We start from the raw sequence: 20,826 nt of genomic DNA on the forward strand, positions 1-20,826 counted from the left end.
AAAAAAAAAAAATCAGTTGAGGTGTTTGTGTCCTAGAATTATTTCCAAAATAATTTTTCCCTTGAATTTCTTCTAATGGTATAGAATTAGCAATAAAGAAAATTTAGTTTAAAGGGATGAAAAAGGCTGGGTGTGCTGCCTCACACCTGGAATTCCAGCACTTTGGAAGGCTGAGGTAGGAGGATGGCTTGAGCCTAAGAGTTGGAGGCTGGAGTGAGCTATGAGCATGCCACTGCACTCCAGCCTGGGTGAGAGGGTGGGACCCTGTCTCAAAAAAAATGTAGATGAAAAATCCCTAATGAGAATCTGAGAAGACCCTTTACTTAAGTAGTAATTTAAAGTAAAGTTTCAACATAAGTGTTTCCTTGATTTCTGCTTCTCACACACCCTTAAGTAAGTCCTTACAGTTGCTGGACTTCTAAATAATGGGATCAGACAATGGAGCAGTATTTGCCATGGGAAATGCTATTTATCTCTAGGCAGAGGGCTGGTCCCCAGAGAACCAGAGAATAGTTTGTTTGTTGTTTTGTTTTGTTTTGTTTGTTTGTTTGTTTGTTTGAGGCAGGGTCTCACTTTGTCATCCAGTCTGGAGTGCAGTGGTGATTTCGTCAGCTCACTGCCAGGCTCTACCTAACAGGCTCAAGTGATCCTACCACTTCAGCCCTGCAAGTGGCTGGAACTACAGGCATGCGCCACCACACTTGCCTAATTTTTTGTATTTTTCGTAGACACAGGGTTTTGCCATGTTAGTCAGGCTGGTCTTGAACTCCTGAGCTCAAGCGATCCTCCTGCCTTGGCCTCCCAGACAGGCATGAGCCACTGTGCCCGGCTCCAGAGAAGAGTTTTTATTTCATTTCATCAATTGATGAAATAAATAACCACAACAGTCTTCCTATTTGACCGTATTAAAGCCACAAACCAGTGTGGAGCCTTCACTCGAGCCACTCTGGAGGAGTAGAAGACTAGAAACAAAAGCAGGGGAAACTCATTCTTGGATGGAGGCAGATTTTTAGGAAAATGCCTCTGGCCTTGCCTATTATTCTGTAGAGGAGTACTTTGTACTTCTATGCTGCTGAAATAGTGCTTCATTGTGTGAATGCACCACAATGTATTGAATCCATCCCATGAAAGTTGCAACAAACAATAAGGCCCCAAAAGGCTGCGCACTCCAGCCTGCTATCACTGTTTGTCAGGGTCCCGTGCTTTGTCTAGCACATCAGTGGTCTTGGTTGGGCCTGAGGAGAAGAAGGAGGAAGAAAAGAGTTGCTGGGCAAAGCTGCTGGCAAGGTTGGTGTTAAGATGGAAGTGCCAAGCGGGCAAAGGAGATGCAGCCCATCAGAAGAATTGCCAACACTGCTTCCACCTTCATTGGCACAAATGGCCCTTTAAATCCCAGCAGTTAACCTTAGAGAAGAGGACAAATGGAAAAGGCGTGACATCACCAGCTGCCACTACAAGCTTCCCAGCAAACAGCTTAAAACGGCACTGCCCTCACCTGGTCAAATTAACATATTACACTGAGGGCACATCTTTTTAGACTTTTTTTTGGTCATTTATTTTTCTCCAGTTCTTGGTCCTCCACCTCTGAGAGTAAGTGGATGGGAGGTGGCAGATCTCCCTTGAGAAACTGTATCACGTTACCAGGTTCATGAGGTTCCAGTACAAAATCACAAATTCTGAATGAAAACTTACCATCCAAATATAAAATATTTACTAAAATGTCAAAATCAATATCACAATTATGTATCATTCCTATGATGTTTAGTGAAATTTATGAGAAGTTGAAAATAAAGCTATTATTGTCAATAAACTGATATTACTACTCTCAAGGAGATCTGCTATAAATTGGGAAAATAATTTTGGTTATTCTTCTAGTTATAAAATACTTACCTGTTTAATGCAATGTTATTTCCCTTAGCACTGTTTTTTCTCTGCTTATGATGGAAGGCAATGTATGGAAAGAAAACATCACAATCTATGTGCACAGTTTAATAAATGATTATCAAGTGCACCTGTACAGAAACGTTCCCCTAGGTCCCAGAGGAGAACACCACCAGCATCCCCCAAAGCCTCCTGGGGTGGCCCTGCCTGAGCTCAGCCCCACTCCTACTCCAAGGGGAAACCAACATCTTGACTTTTCTGATTGTCCTTTCCTTGCTCTTCTCTATGGTTTTATACCCTAAGTATGCGTTCTTCAACAAGGTAGGTTAGTGTTGCCTGTCATTTGAAGTTATAGGAATGGAGTCATTAAACATGTCCGTGTTGTTACTTGCTTCTTTCATTCGATGCTAACTTTGTAAGATTCGTGTCTATTATTCCTTAGAGGAGTACTTTGTACTTTCACTTTTTCAGAAAGATCATGGACCTCAGGTTGAGAAGCACTGTTCCATGCCATCTTTCTCTTTTCACAGATGGAGAAATGGAGGTTCTGAAAGGGGAAGCACTTTTCAGCAAGTTAGGAGAGAGCCAGGTCTTTTGATTCCTCATCTAGCACTTCCTAGATGAAGTGCTGAAATAATATTCCATTGTATGAACACACCACAATGTACTGATCCCATTCCTTGAAAGCTGTAATATTTGTTGTTTCCCATATTTGGAACTGGATGACTACAAAAATACTACTCATAAACCCTTGTCGGCACAAGTAAAGGAGTCCTGAGGGGGATGTGTAGGCTGCTAAAAGCACGTATTTAAAATAGTGTATTAATCTGTTTTCACACTGCTGATATAGACATACCCCAGAACTGGGAAGAAAAAGAGGTTTAATTGCACTTACAGTTCCACATGCCTGGGGAGGCCTCAGAATCATGGTGGTAGATGAAAGGCACTTCTTACATGTTGGCAGTAAGAGAAAAGGAGGAAGAACCAAAAGTAGAAACCCCTGATAAACCCATCAGATCTCGTGAGACTTATTCACTATTACAAGAATAGCATGGGAAGGACCAGCCCCCATGATCCAATTACCTCCCCCTGGATCCCTCCCACAACATGTGGGAATTCTGGGAAATACAATTCAAGTTGAGATTTGGATGGGGACACAGCCAAACCATATCATTCTGCCCCTGGCCCCTCCAAATCTCATGTCTTCACATTTCAAAATAAATCATGGCTTCCCAACAGTCCCCTAAAGTCTCAGCTCATTTCGACATTAACCCAAAACTCCACAGTTCAAAGTCTCATCTGAGACAAGGCAAGTCCCTTCCACCTATGAGCCTGTAAAATCAAAGCAAGCTAGTTGCTTCCTAGATACAGTGGACGTACAGGTATTGGATAAATACGCCATTTGAAATGGGAGAAATTGGCCAAAACAAAGAGGTTATGGGGCCCATACAAATCCAAAACCCAGCAGGGCAGTAAAATTTAAAGCTCCAAAATGATCTCCTTTGACTCCAGGTCTCACATCTAGGCCATGCTGATGCAAGAGGTGGGTTCCCATGGTCTTGGGTAGCTCCACCCCTGTGGCTTTGCAGGATACAGCCTCCCTCCCAGCAGGTTTAACCAGCTGGAATTGAGTGTCTGCAGCTTTTCCAGGAGCACGGTGCAAATTGTCAGTGGATCTACCATTCTGAGGTCTAGAGGACAGTGACCCTCTTCTCACAGCTCCACTAGGCAGTCCCCCAGTAGGGACTCTGTGTGGGGACTCCGACACCACATTTCCCTTCTGCACTGCCCTAGCAGAGGTTCTCCATAAGGGCTCCACCCCTGCAGCAAACTTTTGCCTGGACATCCAGGCATTTCCATACATCTTCTGAAATCTAGGCAGAGGTTCCCAAACCTAAATTCTTGACTTCTGTGCAGCCGCAGGCTCAATACCTGATGGAAGCTGCCAAGCTTGGGGCTTCCACCCACTGAAACCACAGCCTGAGCTCTATGTTGGCCCCTTTCAGCCATGGCTGGAGTGGCTGAGACACAGGGCACCAAGTCCCTAGCTGCACACTTCATGGAAACACTGGGCCTGGCACATGAAACCACTTTCGTGGGCCTCCAGGCCTGGGATGGGAGGGGCTGCCTTGGAGGTCTATGACATGGCCTGGAGACATTTTCCCCAGGGTCTTGGGGATTAACATTAGGCTCACTGCTCCTTATGCAAATTTCTGCAGTTGGCTTGAACTTCTCCTCAAAAAATCGGATTTTGTTTTCTACCGTATTGTCAGGCTGCAAATTTTCTGAACTTTTATGCTCTGCTTCTCTTTTAAAACTGAATGCTTTTAACAGCACCCAAGTCACCCTTTGAATCCTTTGCTGCTTAGAAATTTCTTCCACCAGATACCCTAAATCATCTCTCTCGAGTTCAAAGTTCCACAAATCTCTAGAGCCGGGGCAAAATGACACCAGTCTCTTTACCAAAACCTAACAAGAGTCACTTTTACTCCAGTTCCCAACAAGTTCCTCATCTCCATCTGAGACTACCTCAGCCTGGACCTTATTGTCCATATCACTATCAGCATTTTGGGCAAAGCCATTTAATAAGTCTCTAGGAGGTTCCAAATGTTCCCACATTTTCCTGTCTTCTTCTGAGGCCTCAAAACTCCTCCAACATCTGCCTGTTACCCAGTTCCAAAGTCGCTACCACATCTTCAGGTATCTTTTCAGCAATGCCCCACTCTACTGGTACCAATTTAGTAGGTTAGTCAGTTTTGACACTGCTGATAAACACATACCAAGACTGGGAAGAAAAAAGAGGTTTAATTGGACTTACAGTTCCATATGGCTGGGGAGGCCTCAGAATCATGGTGGAACATGAAAGACGTTTCTTATGTGGTGGCGGCAAGAGAAAAGGAGGAAGAAGCAGAAGTGGAAACTCCTGATAAACCCATTAGATCTCATGAGACTTATTCATTATCACGAGAATAGCATGAGAAGGACTGGCACCCATGATTCAATTACCTTCACCTGGGTCCCTCCCACAAGACATGGGAATCTGGGAAATACAATTCAAGTTGAGATTTGGGTGGGGACACAGCCAAACCATGTGAAATAGGACAGCATACAATTAATGAGAAAAAGTTACAAGATAAGACCAACTAAAGTAGAAGGAAATAATCAAAGTAAAAGCAGAAATCAGTGAAAGGGGAAACAAGCATAAGAACCACAAAACCAGAAGCTGGGTGTTTGGAAGAAGAATGAAATTGGTAAAACTCTTTTGAGACTGGTTAAGAAAATAAGGGGGAAGAGCACCGCTATCAGGAAAGAAAAGGGAGAAACAAGCACAAACCATGTTACGTCCACTCTTGTACTGCTATAAAGAAATACCCAAGATCGAGCCATTTATACAGAAAAGAGCTCAGGGTTCTGCAGGTTGTTCAGGAAGTGTAGCGGCTTCTGCTTCTGGGAGGACTCGGGAAGCTTGCTATCATGGTAGAAGGCGAAACAGGAGCAGGTACTTGCTACATGCTAGGAGCAGGAGCAAGAGAGAGAGCAGGGGGCGGCGTCACACACCTTTAAACAATCAGACTCATGAGAACTCACTCGCCACTGTGAGGACAGCACCAAGCGGATGCTGCTAAACCATACCTGAAGATTCAGCCCCATGATACAGTCACCTCCCACTAGGTCCCACCTCCAACATTGAAAGTTACGATTTGACATGAGACTTGGTGGGGACACAGATCCAAACCATATCATATGCAGATATCCAAAAGATACAAAGAGGATATTGTGGGGGGACTGGATAATCACACAGTGCTCATGCAGTAACAGCACATGGCTAATTCAATACAAAGAAAAGATGGCACCTTCACGTGGAGTGATTTGGAATAGTGCCCTGACCACATGGTCAAGATGAACATCACCAGTCATAAGACAAACCAATATGGAGAATGTGCTGATGTCATGCCCCAAGAAGGACAGCACATCTGCTACAGAGTAGTCCTGCCAAAAATGTTAAACCCACCTGAGTCTAATCACAAGGAAGACATTCGGCAAACCCAAGTTCAAGGGCTTCCTGACAACAACTGCACTGGTTTAAAGGAAATTTTAAACATTGTTTTAAAGCACACTTTAAAGCACACTGAAGAGACTTGACGGGCCGGGCACCATGGCTCACATCCATAATCCTAGCACTTTGGGAGACCCAGCTGGAGCTCAGGAGTTCCAGACCAGCCTGGGCAACACAGCGAAACCAAGTCTCTACAAAAAATATTTTAAAAATTAGCCGGGCTTGGTGGTGCGTGCCTGTAGTCCAAGTTACTCAGGAGGCTGAGGCGGGGGAAGACAGCTTGAGCCTGGGAGCTCAAGGCTGCAGTGAGCCAAGTTCCACATTATACGCCAGCCTGGGTAACAGAGGGTGACCCCATCTCAAAAGAGACTTGAAAACTAAGTGCGAAGCATGATGTTTGGTTGGAAAGAGAATTTTGTTAGAAAGCAGCTATGAGGGATACTACGGGACCATGGGGACAATCGGAAAATGTTTCATGTGATCATACAGTAGAAAATTGTGTGGTTTCAGTGTTACATTTCCTGAATGTCATAATGGCATTAAGGCTTTGTGAAAGACCATGCTTTCTCATATTTGGGGATGATGTATCTTAATGATTCAAATGGATCTCAGATGAGTCCACAAAATAATGGAAAATACAAGCACACACACGCACACAGAGAAAGACAGGGGTTGGGTTGGAGGAAGGGATAAAGCAAATGTGAGAAAATGCTAAAAAAAAAAAAAAAAAACTGGAGGATTCAGTAGAAGAATATATGTATGAGTGCTCCTTGTGCTTTCCCTGCAACTCTTCCGTGGCTTTGAAATTTAAACAAATGCAATCTAAGATGAAGGGGGATATTATGGACTATTTTATTCCAGTCAGTTTGAAAACAAAGAAAAAGGTCACCAATCACTAGGAAACAAAACCTGCCAAAACTGACACAAGAAAGAACAGCCAACCTGAACCGTTCCAGAATCATTACAGGAAGATATGAGTAGTCAAAGGCTTTCCAAGAATAAACTCCAGGATTCCCCACCACATTCTGAAAAACATCCTAGGAATCCAAATCTTCCATTTGACACAAACTCGTGCAGAAAATTGAAAAGGAGGAACAATCCTCCACTCAACTGTGTGAGCTTGGCATAACCTCGATACCAAATACTTCAAGGACACTTAGAGAAACATTGCAGATCAATCACAGGCTCATGACGCAGAAGCAAAAATCAGAACCAGAATCTTAGCACACGGAAGCCTTCAGGATATAAAAAGGAAAATACCTAATGTGGCATGACAAATATTAGCTTCATCTCAAAAATACAAATTTAATTTCCCTTCAGAAAATAAAGTGCCATAATTCTCCACATTAACAGATTAGGGGAGAGAAACATGCTCTTCGTAGTCACAAAATTATTGACTAAGTGTCAGTTTCCTTTTGAGATGTATTGCTGACAATTCTTTTTTCTAAAAAGTCAAAACTATTGGGCTATAACTTACGCACAGGTCTATGGGATTTTCTAAATGCATACAGCTGTGGAAACACAAGCACAAGATATATAGATATAGAGCATCGCCATCCCCGCCAGGTTCTCTCATGCCCTCTGGTAGTGAACTCCTGGTCTTAACCCTCAGACCCTGGCAACCACCAATCTGTTTTCCACTCCTATAGTTTTGCCTTTTCCAGAATGTCATATAAATGGAATCACACAGTATGTAGCATGTGCATTTTGCTTCCTTCAGGGAAAGACATTCTGACCGTAACTCTCTAAAAGTGCAATGTACAGATTCATGACCTGGGTAGTAGTTACCTGGCTTGATCACCTTATAACTGTTTGTCAAATGGCCAACTTCTGAGCTCTCTCCGTGTGTGTGTGTGTGTGTTGTTTCAAAAATATAATTTTACATTTAACTGCCTCTAACTTTTATATCTTGGTGAGGGTTATTAAATGGCAATTATTAATCCTTTAAAGAAAGTGAGTGATTATTGGAAAAGTCAGCAGAGTGATTACTTCTGGAGGGATGTGCAAAGGGGGAAGTAGTGATCGGGATAGGGCAAACAGGAGGGTTCCAACACCCTGCCAAACTTCTGTTCCTTGCTCTGCATGGTAGTCACCCGGACTTCAACATTGCACAACCACAGGGGAGCCGTTCATGCTGGATCATCTGAACTGAGCACCCTGGATTCCCGCATGTAGTGTTTGCATGGCCACCCTGGTGGCCACAGCCTATGCGACCGTACCTGGCAAACATGGGTTCTGGCTTCATCCTTCGAGGAAACGGATGATGAGAAAAAGTATGGGGAAAAGGAGGAGATCTTGGTGTACAGGTTGAGGACAGATGGGCATGAGATTGTCCGAGTTCACCCAGAATTGTGTTCCAGGTGGGCTAAAGTTCATCCTGTTACTCACCATGACCACTATGATCCTACGATTGCCATCTCACATCCCCGTGCGCAGTGCCCTAAGCCTCCACCACAACCTGGACGGCCACCCTTGGGGACTCTGACTGGCATGCATGTGAGGAGACTCACATACCTTCAAACCCAGCTGGAGCCTGAAGGAGAGACGCTCTTTTCTGCCAACCGAGTAAGAGGTCTCATCCGGAAATGTGCCAGTGGGATCTCTGGCACCGAGTGCAGGTGGGATTCTGCTCAGGGCTCAACCACAGCGGCTGCATCAAGGGCAGGCACGCAGCTCAGCAGACCTCTGGAGCCCGTATGAACTGAGTGGCAGGACAAGGCAGGAGGGGGACTAAGACTCTCCAGGCCAGACTCCACATTCCTCTTGGTGAGAGAGGAGACTTGAGGGAAAAGCAAGAGGCGGGCACTGAATAAGGGGAGGGGCTCGACCTCCTCCTCTCCACTGGGGCCCAAATGGATTCCTCTAATCTGAGGAGCCTCATATTCTGCACTTATTTCCCCTAGAACCGGAAGGCTCCACCTGACCATGGCCTGGGGTATTCATGTTACAGCCCCATTATTGTGCATAAGGTGGTCTGAATATGGAACCGAGGTGGTGTGCTGAGAGACGGGGCTGGCAAATCCAGCCGCCAAAGGATGGGTTCATGCCTTCCACAACTCCCTCCACAGGCTTCTCCCCTTCCACACCCTGTCGACCATGGCCCATGGCCCCCGGGCCAGTGCCTGGGGCTGGAGTTCTCACCCAACCAGAACCTGCATAGATGTCTCCGGTGGCAAAAACCCAAGCTGGAGAGCCCCTGACAGATTTCCTTTCCAGAGCCCGCCCCGCTGTGTTATCCTCCCAAGAAACAACCATCTGTGTCAGGATCAAAGCCTTGGCCAGAGGAATTAAGCCAACCATCTCAGGCTAGGGATTTGAGGTGGATAGCGTAGGTCCCCATCACAGTTCATTTCCAGGTCTGAGGCCTGTGATTGGCCCACCGCATGTGTGACGGTCCCCCTCACTGAGCTCACACCACGGACCTGGCAGGGAGACACAGAGAGAGTATGGGGGAAGGCGGATACCGAACCCGACCAGCTGTCCCAGGGCAGTCCCGATTCCCTACTTTCCACCCTCACTGTCCATCCTGCCCGTGTCTCTCTTAGCTGGCATTGGGGCGTCCTCCCACAGGAGCTCCCCAATTCCTAGATGAGGCACCAACCAGCGACTGTGGTGTTATCACTGCACCCACACACGGGAGTGCTGAGACATCCCATCCATCCCGCGGAGGATCAGGAGCCTACTGTGGCACCTCCAGCATTCTGAGAGCCTGACACCCATCCCTGTGTTTGGGGATGTCCCATTCGTCCTACTCCACAGCCTTCTAGGTGTTAGAATTGAACAACACCTCTTGTAAAAAGTGAATCCCAGCCCTGCTTTTGTGCATTCCATCCTTCAGGTATCCTTCACCACTGCCTCCACTCTGTCAATCAGCCCTTTCTCCCTCAAGGGACAGCACCCATGATTAATTTGATTCCCAATCGGGTGCTTGCAAGGGCATGCTCAAGCAGGCGCACGCGCACACACACACACACACAGACACACACACACACTAACCTTGAATGGTATCTGCATTTCTATTGTCTTCGTCTGTTCAACACCCAGTCTCTTGGCGATGGGAGCTGGCAGAACCTACCCACACCTCCTCACTGGAACTGGAATCTGTGCCCAAATCTGAGGCCTGCCCAGCCCAGGATTCTGGCTGAAGGAAGCGGGTGATCCCAACTCTCAGGGAGGGTGAAGGCAGAACAGGGAACTCGAGGAAATCTTGTATAACCTCAAGCGGCGGTCTGAAAGACTGATCAGGGATGCAGAAATATCACGTCCACAAAATCCTGAGGCCTTGCGGGTGGTGGAACAGTATTTGACAGGGACCATCAAAGAACAGCCGGGCCTAGCATCCACACTTGCCCTGCCTAGCATCCACACCACCCTTGCCATTTTCAAATCAAGGGTATGGAGTTGACTGGCTGGAGAAGGGACTGTTGGCTCCCTATAGGACACCAAGGATGAGGAATCCACCTTCCGTGTAGCTGCCAGTGGGCAGTTTCTACAAGGTTGGCCTGCAGGCACCAGAACAGACTCAGTGCCCCCACATCCAACCAAGAGACTACCCTGCCCTTTTCTTCGGCACTCCATGTACCTTCCCTTTTGCTCAGCCGCCCACTGGGATGTGGCTTCTGTCTCCGCCTGGCTACTGAAACTAAGGAGGAGACCTGATGGGATTTGGTAACTGAGGTTCAAATATGAGGGCTAAGAGGAACTGAGGATGCTACCTGATTTCTGGCCCAGATGCCCTGACCATGTGTGTGGTGGCACCAGAGGGACATAACGGCTCCAGAAAGAGGACTGGTCTCCTGAGTGGGAGGATAAGCTCCAACGTGGTCCTCAACAGCACGGAAAAAACCGTGCAGGAAAGACCACCGGCGTCAAGCCACATGGGAGAGCAAGGATGCTCACAATGGAAAGGATGGTGACAGGGCAAAAAAGAGACAGTGAACTGCAGGAGAAAAGAAGAGAAAGACCAGGGTTCTAGGAGGCCATCAGTTCCTGCAGAAGTGGAGAGAGGATAGCGCTGAAGAAGGGGACTTGTGAGACCCCGAAGTAAGAGGAGAAGAGGAGGGACATGAGCAGGGCATGTAAGGGAAAGGCAGGAAATGCTGCTGTGGCCAGGCAGGGCCCCCACAGCACCTAGACCCATGGCATTTTAGTGAGCCCGAGTGCAGGGCTGCTGCTCAGAGGCCAGCCCAGGTGCCCTGCAAGGAGAGGGCCCACCACAGAGCCCCAGGGGAACTGTTCTTTAAGTGTCAGGGAAGGGAGCAACACACTGAATCCAACACTCCCAACAGTCGCAGAGAGGGCAGATCACAGACCACAGAATATGAGAATGACTTTATTTCAAACTGCTTTGAACTGCATTGGGAAGTGGAAGAGCAAAAGCCCTGGCTGAAGAGGATACGGAGGGAACCTGCTTGGCTGCAGCTCCAGATCTCCAAAGGTACCAGCTGCTCGTCTTATAGGAAGATGCTGGCTCAAACCTGTGAAACAGAGCAGGCTCAGGAATGGGCTACCAGCCAGGGCCAGCCTACAGCCCTCCTAAGCTACCAGGATTGTGGGAAGGGGCATGGTGTGTGCCATACTCACTTCAAAGGTCCTGGAACTTCTCAGTGAGGAACTGCATGGCCGCTGAAACAGAGAGGCAGAACCGGGCACTCCAGACCCAGGGATACAGAAACCCACCCCCTGCCCCCGTGGGGAACCACCTAGCTCTGCAACGCGAAACCCCACCAGCCCTGGGACTGACTCACCCACCCATCACCTGAATTAAATGTGGAAATGCCTTCTAAGTGGAAAAGTGGTTCTCAGGTGTTGGGGCAACCCAGAACCGTTCAGAACATGTTTCAAAGACAGATAAGCCAGCCAGTAAGCAAAAATCCATACAAGCCATACCAGGCAGCAGTTAAAGGGAAAACACATGTGGTATCTCTAACCGTCCTAAGCGAAGGAGATCTCTGAGACTTGTGGACCAAGTGTACATGGAGTTCAGACAACACATTGCTGTCTGTGCACACCCCTAGCTGGAAAGGCACAGAAGGCTCCAGGGCCAGGCTTTGCTTGGTTCTCTTCCGCAGAGGAAAGTCAGTCCCAGTGACGCCGCCTGTACCTGCAGCCCACCCCTGCCCCCGGCACCTGCAGAAAGACACCGCTGTCCATCCCTGCCCCGGCCAGGGCTCCATCATACCTAATTGCTGTGTAAGGTCCTCAATTTCCCTCTGCAGCTGGATGCACTAGACCAGAAGACACTAGAGGAAGAGAAATGGTTAGTCAATTCTGGCCTGCTCTCTCTCCGGACTCCCTCTCTCCCCAGGCCGTACAGCCCCATAGCCTGCAGCCCAGTGGTGAGGTGGGTTGGCACAGAATCCTCAATGGAAAGGAGGCATCCTCTCTCCATGGGGTGTGGAAGGTGGAGGTGGGGGGTAGGGGGACGCAGAAGTCAGTTTAACCTGGACACAGATCCCACCATCTAGTGTGGACCTCTATTTCCAAGAGCCACACAAAGCATTACCCGAGGACAGTCCTGGGCTCCCGGGGGCTGCTGCTGCCTTTCTGGTCTTGGGGGATGGACAGGCGGCTGCTGGTCACCTGAAAGAGAACACAAAATCCAGCTTCCAAGCCTCCCAGTGAGGTGGAAAAGGCCTGGCAGGGTCTAAAGTGAAGCACCGTCACCCTCTGCTGGCAACATGTTGCCCATGCTCTGCCCAGCAACTCCAACCCTCCCTCTGGGACTGCCTTCCCTGTTCTCCAGTGTAAGCCCATGTGTACCTGTGGCCCCCCTAGCATTGTGACCCTGGGTTGGACTCCAGCAGCGCGGCAGCCACAGTCAGGCCCTGGGAGGGCCAGTGTGGCTGAGCAGGACTTAACAGAAAAGGGCTCTGTACCACCAAAAGTCTCCTTCCAGAGTTGGAGTTTGGGGCGCTGCTCCAAATTGCCCCCTACCACACAAACCCCACTGAGAGGTGGATGTGGCTTAAAGCCAGTCCTGTCGACACCCCATTTCCCGTGGGACAGCTGCCTGGGTGGGCAGGGAAGCCTGGGAACAAGGCTGAGCCCCCAGAAGCGACAGAACCAGAGGTTTCCCTCCCGACCCCTCTCCCCTCCACCCCTATCAAATCCGCAAGACTCACCGGAGGGTGCACGGTGTCTGGACACAAGGCCTCCCAGGCTGTAGGCTGAGGGCTCTGAACATCCCAGAAGTTGGGGAGCTCTGATGTTGGGGTCACCACTGCTGAATTCTCCATGACGCACAGACAGGCGAGGCAGCACTGGCCTGTGTGTGGGAAGCTAAAACAGAAATGTCTGAGTCAGGCTGGCAGTGGGGGCGGGCGGTGAGTTCAGGTGGGGAAGGATTGTGGTAAGATGGAGACTCCAGAGCCTAATCTCATTAGCACTTTCTCCCTCAGTCAGCCCCAGGCCAGGAGGCAGAGCCCAGCCAGGGAAAACACTGGGGATACTGAGATAGCGCAGGCAGCCTGCCAGGTGGCTCAGGCAACAGCTAAGGAAGGAGGAATCAGGAAGTTGATGAGCCTAGACGCCCCAGCTTTGCGGCCCACACTTTAAGGGGTCACCTAATCCAAACCAGCTGCCAGCCCTGCCTTCCTTCCCAGCTCCCCCATGGAGGAGGAAGTAGAACCCCTGCAGAGTGTCCGAAGGCATGCCCGTCACACACCAAGTGCTCCCCTTAACGTGTGCCCCTACGATGAAGACCCCGATTGGGCATTCTAGTGTCCCTGGGCTCCTGATGATAACCCTCGAGCAAGGGACAGAGGGGACATGGGTAAACAGGTGTGTGCTGGAAGAGAGGAGACGTGGGGGGAGACAGAAGAGGAGGAGGGTGAAGAAGGAAAGGAGGGCGACAAGTCCCAAGGCCTACTCCTGTGGACCCTTGGGACTGCATCTCTATTTGGGTCATTATCTTCTCTGGCCACAGCCTGGGACTCCCTGGTCTTCCTTCCTGCAGGTTTCTTCCCAGGGTTGCTGTGCTTAGGCTTTTGGGGTTTCTTGGACATCCCGTGTGTCCCTACACCGGAGAATGGCAGGAAGGTGGCCGGCTCCGAGGGAGTGGCCCTCTCTCCACAGAGGGAGTCTCTCTCTGCAGGCAGTAAAGGCTCTCCCCGGGGCCAGTTGAGAGGCACCCCCTAGGGACTTCTCCTGGGCCATCTTCCTCCTCTAAGGGCCCCAGGGCAGAGCCCCTGCAGTGGCAGCTCCTGAGCAGCTGGGCCTGGCCTGCACCTTTCCCCAGGTCCTGCTCTGCATTTTCTTTCCGGGAGAGTCCTCCAGCTCTCCCACAGCTGGCCTCTCCATGACTGGAGTGAGTCCGCGGGGAGCAGAGGTCAGGTAACTCTCCTTGCAGTGGAAGTCTACGTGTCTGGATGTGTCTGCTGGCTTCTTGGGGCTGCAGGGCTTGGCCTGGCTTCCTTCGTTGTGGCGAATGCCCACCCACATCAATGGTAAGCCGCTGCTCTCTTCTGCGGAATCAGACTCGTGGGTAGACGGCACTGCGGGGTTTTTCGCAGAGGGCTGCTGGGGATCCACGCCGATTCTCCATCTGCTCTTCTAGCCCCTTTTCTGGATTCTCCCAGGCCGGGCCTGGCCCAGGATCACTGAGGTGGAGAGGGCCGGCAGAGGCCTGCTGCCATTCTCCAGGACTGGGGCCCAGGGCGCCACTCCCACTGGGATCGACCTCCAGGTCCGCCCAAATGTCAGTGGACCCTTTGGCAGCGGCGCTTTCTGGGGACGTGTGTCCCTGGATGCTGGGCAGCGGCACGATGGCATCTGGCTCGTCAGTCAGGTAGGACGAGTAGTCCACACAGTCCCCTTGGTCGTCTACTGGGGTGTCAGGCCGGCCTTCCCAGCCCCAGAGCACCACCCTTCCCTGCTCTGTCAATTTGCTCTCAGACTTGAAGCTGAAGCCCTCCGGATCTGTGAACCCGCTCTTGCCCTCACCCTCACCCTAGCTGCTGTGCAGCATCCCCAAATCGAGACCGTGGACATTCCTGTGGCCCCAAGGGGCTCCTGAAGTGGCCTTGCAGGCGCCAGCCTGCTCGCCACCCTCTGACCTGAAACTGGCTCCCCAAACGGACACCTAGTCTGGGGAGCTCATGGCGCCGGTCGGGGCAGCCTGGGCTGTGCGGAGACGGTCGTCCTGGTAACGGTGGGAGGGAAGAGCCAAGCCTAGTCAAGCCCAGCCAAGGGGGCCACGCGACAGGAACAGCAAGGCCTGCAGGTCACCGCCGTCCTCACTCCAGGCGGCAGTAGGAGAAGTCCAGACAGCGGTGGTTTCTGTGCACCCTCAACGCCCGCACCGTGCCTTCTCATTGGTCCACCCTCTGCCAACAAGCGCTCCCTTTGTTTGGCGGGGCCTGTGGCTGTAACCATCCGGACACTGGCTCTTGGTTTGCCCAGACGCCTGTCATTTGACTGGGTGGCTGCGCTCCGGTAGCTTCTTGGGGCCAGGGCGCATTGGAGCTCTCCATCCATCTCTTTCTTCCTGTCCTGCCACCTCTGGCGGCCAGGCACATACTTTCCAATGAGAGCCACGTCTCTGAGCCCCAGTGTCCCATCTGTAAGGCAGGGGTCAATGAGAGAGCCGCCCCCAGCTCATCAGCTTGGGAGAGTAAATGTTATGATGCACGCCAACCACCCGGCGCACAGAGGAGCTTCAAGCCTCCGTTCCACACCAAGAGGTAGCGCCCGATAGGAACATGGACAAGGAGGCCCACAGTCAAGAAACAGAAGTTTCAGGGTTGTTTCTGTTAGTGCTGCGAAAAATCCCTTTGTCATTTTCCTGGGGACTTACGGCGTTGAACCTGTAACGGCTTTGGGTAGCATGGACGTGTTAACCATCTTCCCGACCATGAGCACGGGATGTGTCCCCATTTATTTGTCTTCTGAGTCTTTCATCAGTGTCTGGTCGGTTTCATTATGCACATCTTTCACCTCCCTGAATAAACGTATTCCAAAGGGTTTTGTTCTTTTCCTGGTATTCTAAATACGTTGGTTTCCTGCTTATCTTTTTTGGATAGTTTGTTGTTAGGGCATAGAAATGCCAGTGATTTTCGCAGTTTGCTTTTCCATTCTGCAACTTTGCTGAGTTTGTCTACAGGTTTTGAACGTTTTTTGGTGCAGTGTATGCTAGGGTTTTTTCCATGTGAGATCATGTCATCTGCAGCAGAGATAATTGAGCTTCTTACTTTCCAATTTGGATACTTTTTTTTTTCTTTTTCTTAGAGTAGGTGATCAAATTGGCACGAGGCTGTGTGCCTACAAGGGTTGATTGGCATGTGGGTGTGGTGGTTGGGCAGGCCAGAGTTTTCCCACCTCTCCCAGCCTCCCCCACCCCGCTGTTGCTGTCGTTTATTCAACGAAGCTGGAAGTCCAACCAATGGTCTAGGATACCCCAAAGATGCTCACCATCACTCACCCTAAAGGTGCAAATTAAAATCAAAACTCAATTTTCACACGGCAGGTTTGTGACTCTTAGAGAGCTTAACCATTCTAGGGGCAGGAGAGGTCCTGAGCAAACCAGTGCATTTGCTCACTTGCTGGGGGAAAGGGAGAGAGCAGCCACTTGGGAGGGTAATTTGGCAGGATCCGTGAAACTCAACTTATGTATCATTCACTATGTGCTTGGCTCTCTTCTGGGCCTTATCGCTACATGCTAACTCATCCTTGGGACAGTTTTAGGTGGAAATGCCTGCTATTGCCACCTTCTTACACGTGGAGAAGTGGGCACAGAGAGGTTCAGGACTTGCCCAAGGTCATTTGTTTGGCCGGTGGGTGTCAGCTGCAGGTCGGAAACCAGGCAGACGGGCTTCATGGAGTTCGTGCTTAGAGCTGAGCCTCCTAAAACTGCAAAATGCATCTGCAAGGGTGTTAAATCCCACGACGCCAGAAAGTGCCTGTAGTCGAGTAGACTTGCTTATGTTGTCATATATTCCAGACCCTTGATCCAGCACTCTCAAAATCCATTCCCAGCGGTATTTCCCTGTCTCCTGCCTGTACAGGCTATCTCTTGCTTGGCATATAATCTCTGTTCTCCCTTTATCTGGCTCAGCATCACCCAGCGAGGTGAGAGAGAGCATACAGGGCAGCCCCTGAGGGAGGCACCCATGGCTTTGTGGGGGCCAGGGCTGTGTAGCACCCTACCAGCATGCGGCCCGGGGTAGCTCTTGCTAGGACAGGAAGGCTCACCCTTCACACTCCATCCAGCTATCTCCATCCCGTAGTTCAGGTGACTGGGTTTCTCCAAACAGGGCCCTGACCGTCGCATAACAGGCCTGTGTTGCTTGAGGGTGCCATTATCTCTGGAGTTGTCCGTCATTTGCTATCAAATTATGTTGATGTGGTGCTCCTCAGTTGTGTCTGCTCATCTTCTGCAAGAGGTGAGGCTCTTCTTGGAAGCAACTAAAGAGGCCTTCTGGGTCTTACACCCAGCCCTGAACTGTTCGGTGACATCCCATAGTTTCTCATTACGTCTCCGAAGGGTGTCAATATATTTAGACACCGGCAGCTAACTCCGCCATTTATGTAGACATTCTTTCCTCTATCCTGTTCAAAAGCCCGAATCTTCTTGTTGACAAAGGTGAGACCTTCCACTGGGATGTTTACCATGAGTGACTGAGGGTGAAACCTTAAGCTATCCGTAGCTCACCTGGTGCTAGAGATCATCCATACTCCACATATCACTCAGGATGGCATCCTCTTTGTCATTCTGGAGGTGAGTGGGCCCATCCATAAAGCCCCTCTTACTGCGTGCTGTCTTTCCTCAGACCACTACTGGGACCTCCTTTGTTAATTCGGTCCCCCAAAAATCTAGAGGCCACGATGTGATTGGATGGGAAGGATTATTATAGGGCAAATGCTGGTGAATGATAAAGGGGAAGGAGCAGAAGCAGGTGGGGAGAGTCTTGTGGGCAACACAACTGTCACATCCATAAGAGAGACATGGGAGAAGTAGGGCCGGCTAGGAATCTCATATGGAGTTTAGTTCTAACTAAGATTCGGCTGCACAGATGTGAAGTCCCCAGCCACAGCTGTCAGTTCAGGAGTCCTTGTTCCGCAGCCACATACCCCTGCCATGCTCTGTCACTGGCTGGGAGGCTCCCAGAGGAAGCCTGGTCTTGGGGCAAACTCAGTGATGGATCCAGAGAAGTGGCAGCTGGGGTCTGTCAATCAGCTTTGTTCCCTGCAGCAGGAGATCTGAAGGGCACATTTCCATGGCCACCACAGGGAGGCAGGAGTCGAGGACCACTAACATTCCTGTTTTGAGTGACTGCTTGGTGGGGTGATCAGTAGGACAGGGACGTAGGAAGTCGAGCAAGTTTAGGTTGGAAATTACGGGTTTAGTTTTTTGACTAAAATCTAGTCAAGTTTGAGGTACTGGCGTAGGACATGCAGATTTCATTCAGAAATTTTTGAGTGGGCTCGGTGTCCCATGCTTTAATCTCAGCACTTTTGGAACCCAACGTGGTAGCATCACTTGAGCTCAGTATTTTGAGGTTGCAGTGAGCTTTGATGACATCACTGTACTCCAGCCTTGACCACAAAATGAACCCCTGTGTCAAAAAATAAAAAATAAAATAAAATAATAGGGAAAAATGAAAGTTCCTTATGTGGTTCTAGGGATGTGTCAGTGCTAGAGTTCCAGGTTTACCCATTATTTATTCCCTCAGCAAGCATTTATGGAAGTGCTTTTCTACACAGAAATCTCACTTTTCATGTCCCCTGTGGTCTCCCTTCTGATCCTATTCCCTTCAGCCTCAAGAGGAGTAACCTTTATTCTGAACCTGTCTTCTTCACTGCCTTTCTTTTCTTTTAGTTGTTTTCTACATATCTACATATTACCAAAAATATGTTTCCAACAATATGTTCCTAATTACATATTCCTAACAATACACATCTTTTTCTCTTTGTATATGTGGGATAAGTTATATTGTGCTTCACTTCTCCCACACTCTATTGTGTAACATATTTATCCTTGTTATTGCATATGTTAAGCAAGTGTCCATTATCATTGTTTGGTGTGATTTCACTGAGTAAATACAAAGTTGATTCTCATTATCATGATATTGACATTCTAAAAAGTCACTGCAAACACTGAAGGAGGCAATCTTGAAACATTGATCCTAGGGGAAATACAGGGTGAAGTTCCCGTAATCCTGTCATCACAAGATTTTCATCAGTCTATCAACATATAACCTTGTTTCATGTGTATTTCTGTTTAAAACACCTTTTTTTTTTTTTACATATTGTTGATTCAATAGTATTGAAATTATGGCCAACAAGCACTATAACTCATGTTTGAACAAAGCTTATCTAATACATATATTTTCTCCATAAGGTGCATCCCAGTCATTTTGCTCTATGAACACTAGACAGCACTTAAGTACATGCCTGGGGTCATTTTTAATGGTGAAATCACTAATAAAAAGCACAAAATATGAAATATGTGGTACTAAATAGACCCAGAAGAGGACTCTTGCTTACAGTATGAGAGCTGAAACAAGAAGGCAGAGCTTCTCCTTTTTTGATCTCAGATGGGAACACACTTGTGCTTTGAGTGACTCAAATATTTCTCTGCTGTGCACACGTCTGTGAATGACCCCCAAAGTGTGCCTGTATTGATTTTGAGTTACAAATAAAGTTTAGCAAGTAGACCAATTTGTAGATATGGAATCTGTGTGTAATAATGATCAACTGTATCTCAATTGTATGGTGATGAGCATTTGTGTTGTTTCCAGTTTAGCAGATATTATACACAGTGCTACTACAAACCTTCTAGGGTGTGTTTCCTGCTAAACATGTACAAGAGTCCTGCAGGCCAGAGCTTTCCAACCTTTGTGCTGGGACAATGGGGCCCGTAGCCCTGGACGTAGCCAGAAGCCAGACAGCAGCCCCTGGACCTGCTGAATCTTGCCCTGAGCGGCCTTGTGTTCTTACTCTTCTGCACCATACAAGGATGATTTTCTGTGTAGGCCGTAGGATAAAATTGCTGGGAAGCTGTGTTCCAGTATTTATGCCTTGGAGTGGACTTGTTACCAAGACGTTTCCAAATTTACCAGATCATGCCAGGTATTTTACAAAGTGACTCTGCTAATTTATACTCCTATCAAGGATGTTTCACTGTTTCAGTTGGTCTTCATCCTCATCAACATTTGATATTTGATAATTTATAACTACAAAATTTTTGCAAATCTGGCCAATGTGAAATGGTATGTCATTGCAGTTTTAATGTGTGATTCCTTGATTAGCAATGAGAGTGAGCATCTTTTCATGTGTATTGGTTTTTGGGGTTTTATTTTCTGTGAGATGCCCCTTTAATATCTTTTGCCCATCTCCTCCCTGGGTTGTTAGCCTGTTTATTTGTGGGAGCTCTTTATGTATTCTAAATTTTAATTCTTGATGATTTCATGTAATGTAGCTTGCCTTTACTCCATTTATTGTTCCTTTTAAGGAAAAGAAGGACTTTATTTTATTTTGCACAACATTTTATTATGAAAAGCTTCAAACCTACAGAAGAGTTGAAACAATTTTGCAATGGACGTCAAGATACCCATCACCTAGGTTCCAATGTTAACATTTTATTACACTTGTTTATCACATGTCTATCCAACCCTCCTTCATTTATCAATTCATCTTATTTTTGATCCAGTTCAAGGTAAACATCAAACACCAGAGTACTTCATTTTAATGCAGTAGAATTCTAAAATCTTTTTTTTTTTAAGGTCGTGGTTTTTTTCTGTCTTGTTTACAAAATCCTTCCTTACTTTAAGGTCATGAAGATAGTCTTCAATAGTTGCTTCTTCAAAATTTGGTCTTAGATACACCTGGAATTTATTTCTGTTGATGGTTTAATGAAAGAGCCCATTTCATTTTTTTTTTTTTTTTTT

The 20,826-nt window shown here is 48.3% G+C and overlaps 2 pseudogenes across 1 annotated transcript in view; both read right to left on the reverse strand.

Annotated features, from left to right (window-relative positions):
• Positions 1-11,522: 11,522 nt before the first annotated feature.
• LOC108517172 (uncharacterized protein CXorf49-like) lies at positions 11,523-15,038 on the reverse strand (annotated as a pseudogene).
• Positions 15,039-15,109: 71 nt separating this feature from the next.
• Positions 15,110-20,826, reverse strand: part of LOC108517171 (keratin, type II cytoskeletal 8 pseudogene) — a 7,463-nt pseudogene continuing 1,746 nt past the window's right edge. The window contains exon 2 of the transcript XR_001882021.1: positions 15,110-15,479. The product of XR_001882021.1 is annotated as a keratin, type II cytoskeletal 8 pseudogene (transcript). The remainder of the gene's footprint in view (positions 15,480-20,826) is intronic.

Source organism: Rhinopithecus bieti, unplaced genomic scaffold (genome assembly GCF_001698545.2).
Source record: "Rhinopithecus bieti isolate Rb0 unplaced genomic scaffold, ASM169854v2 scaffold_40854, whole genome shotgun sequence".
Classification (NCBI taxonomy): domain Eukaryota; kingdom Metazoa; phylum Chordata; class Mammalia; order Primates; family Cercopithecidae; genus Rhinopithecus; species Rhinopithecus bieti.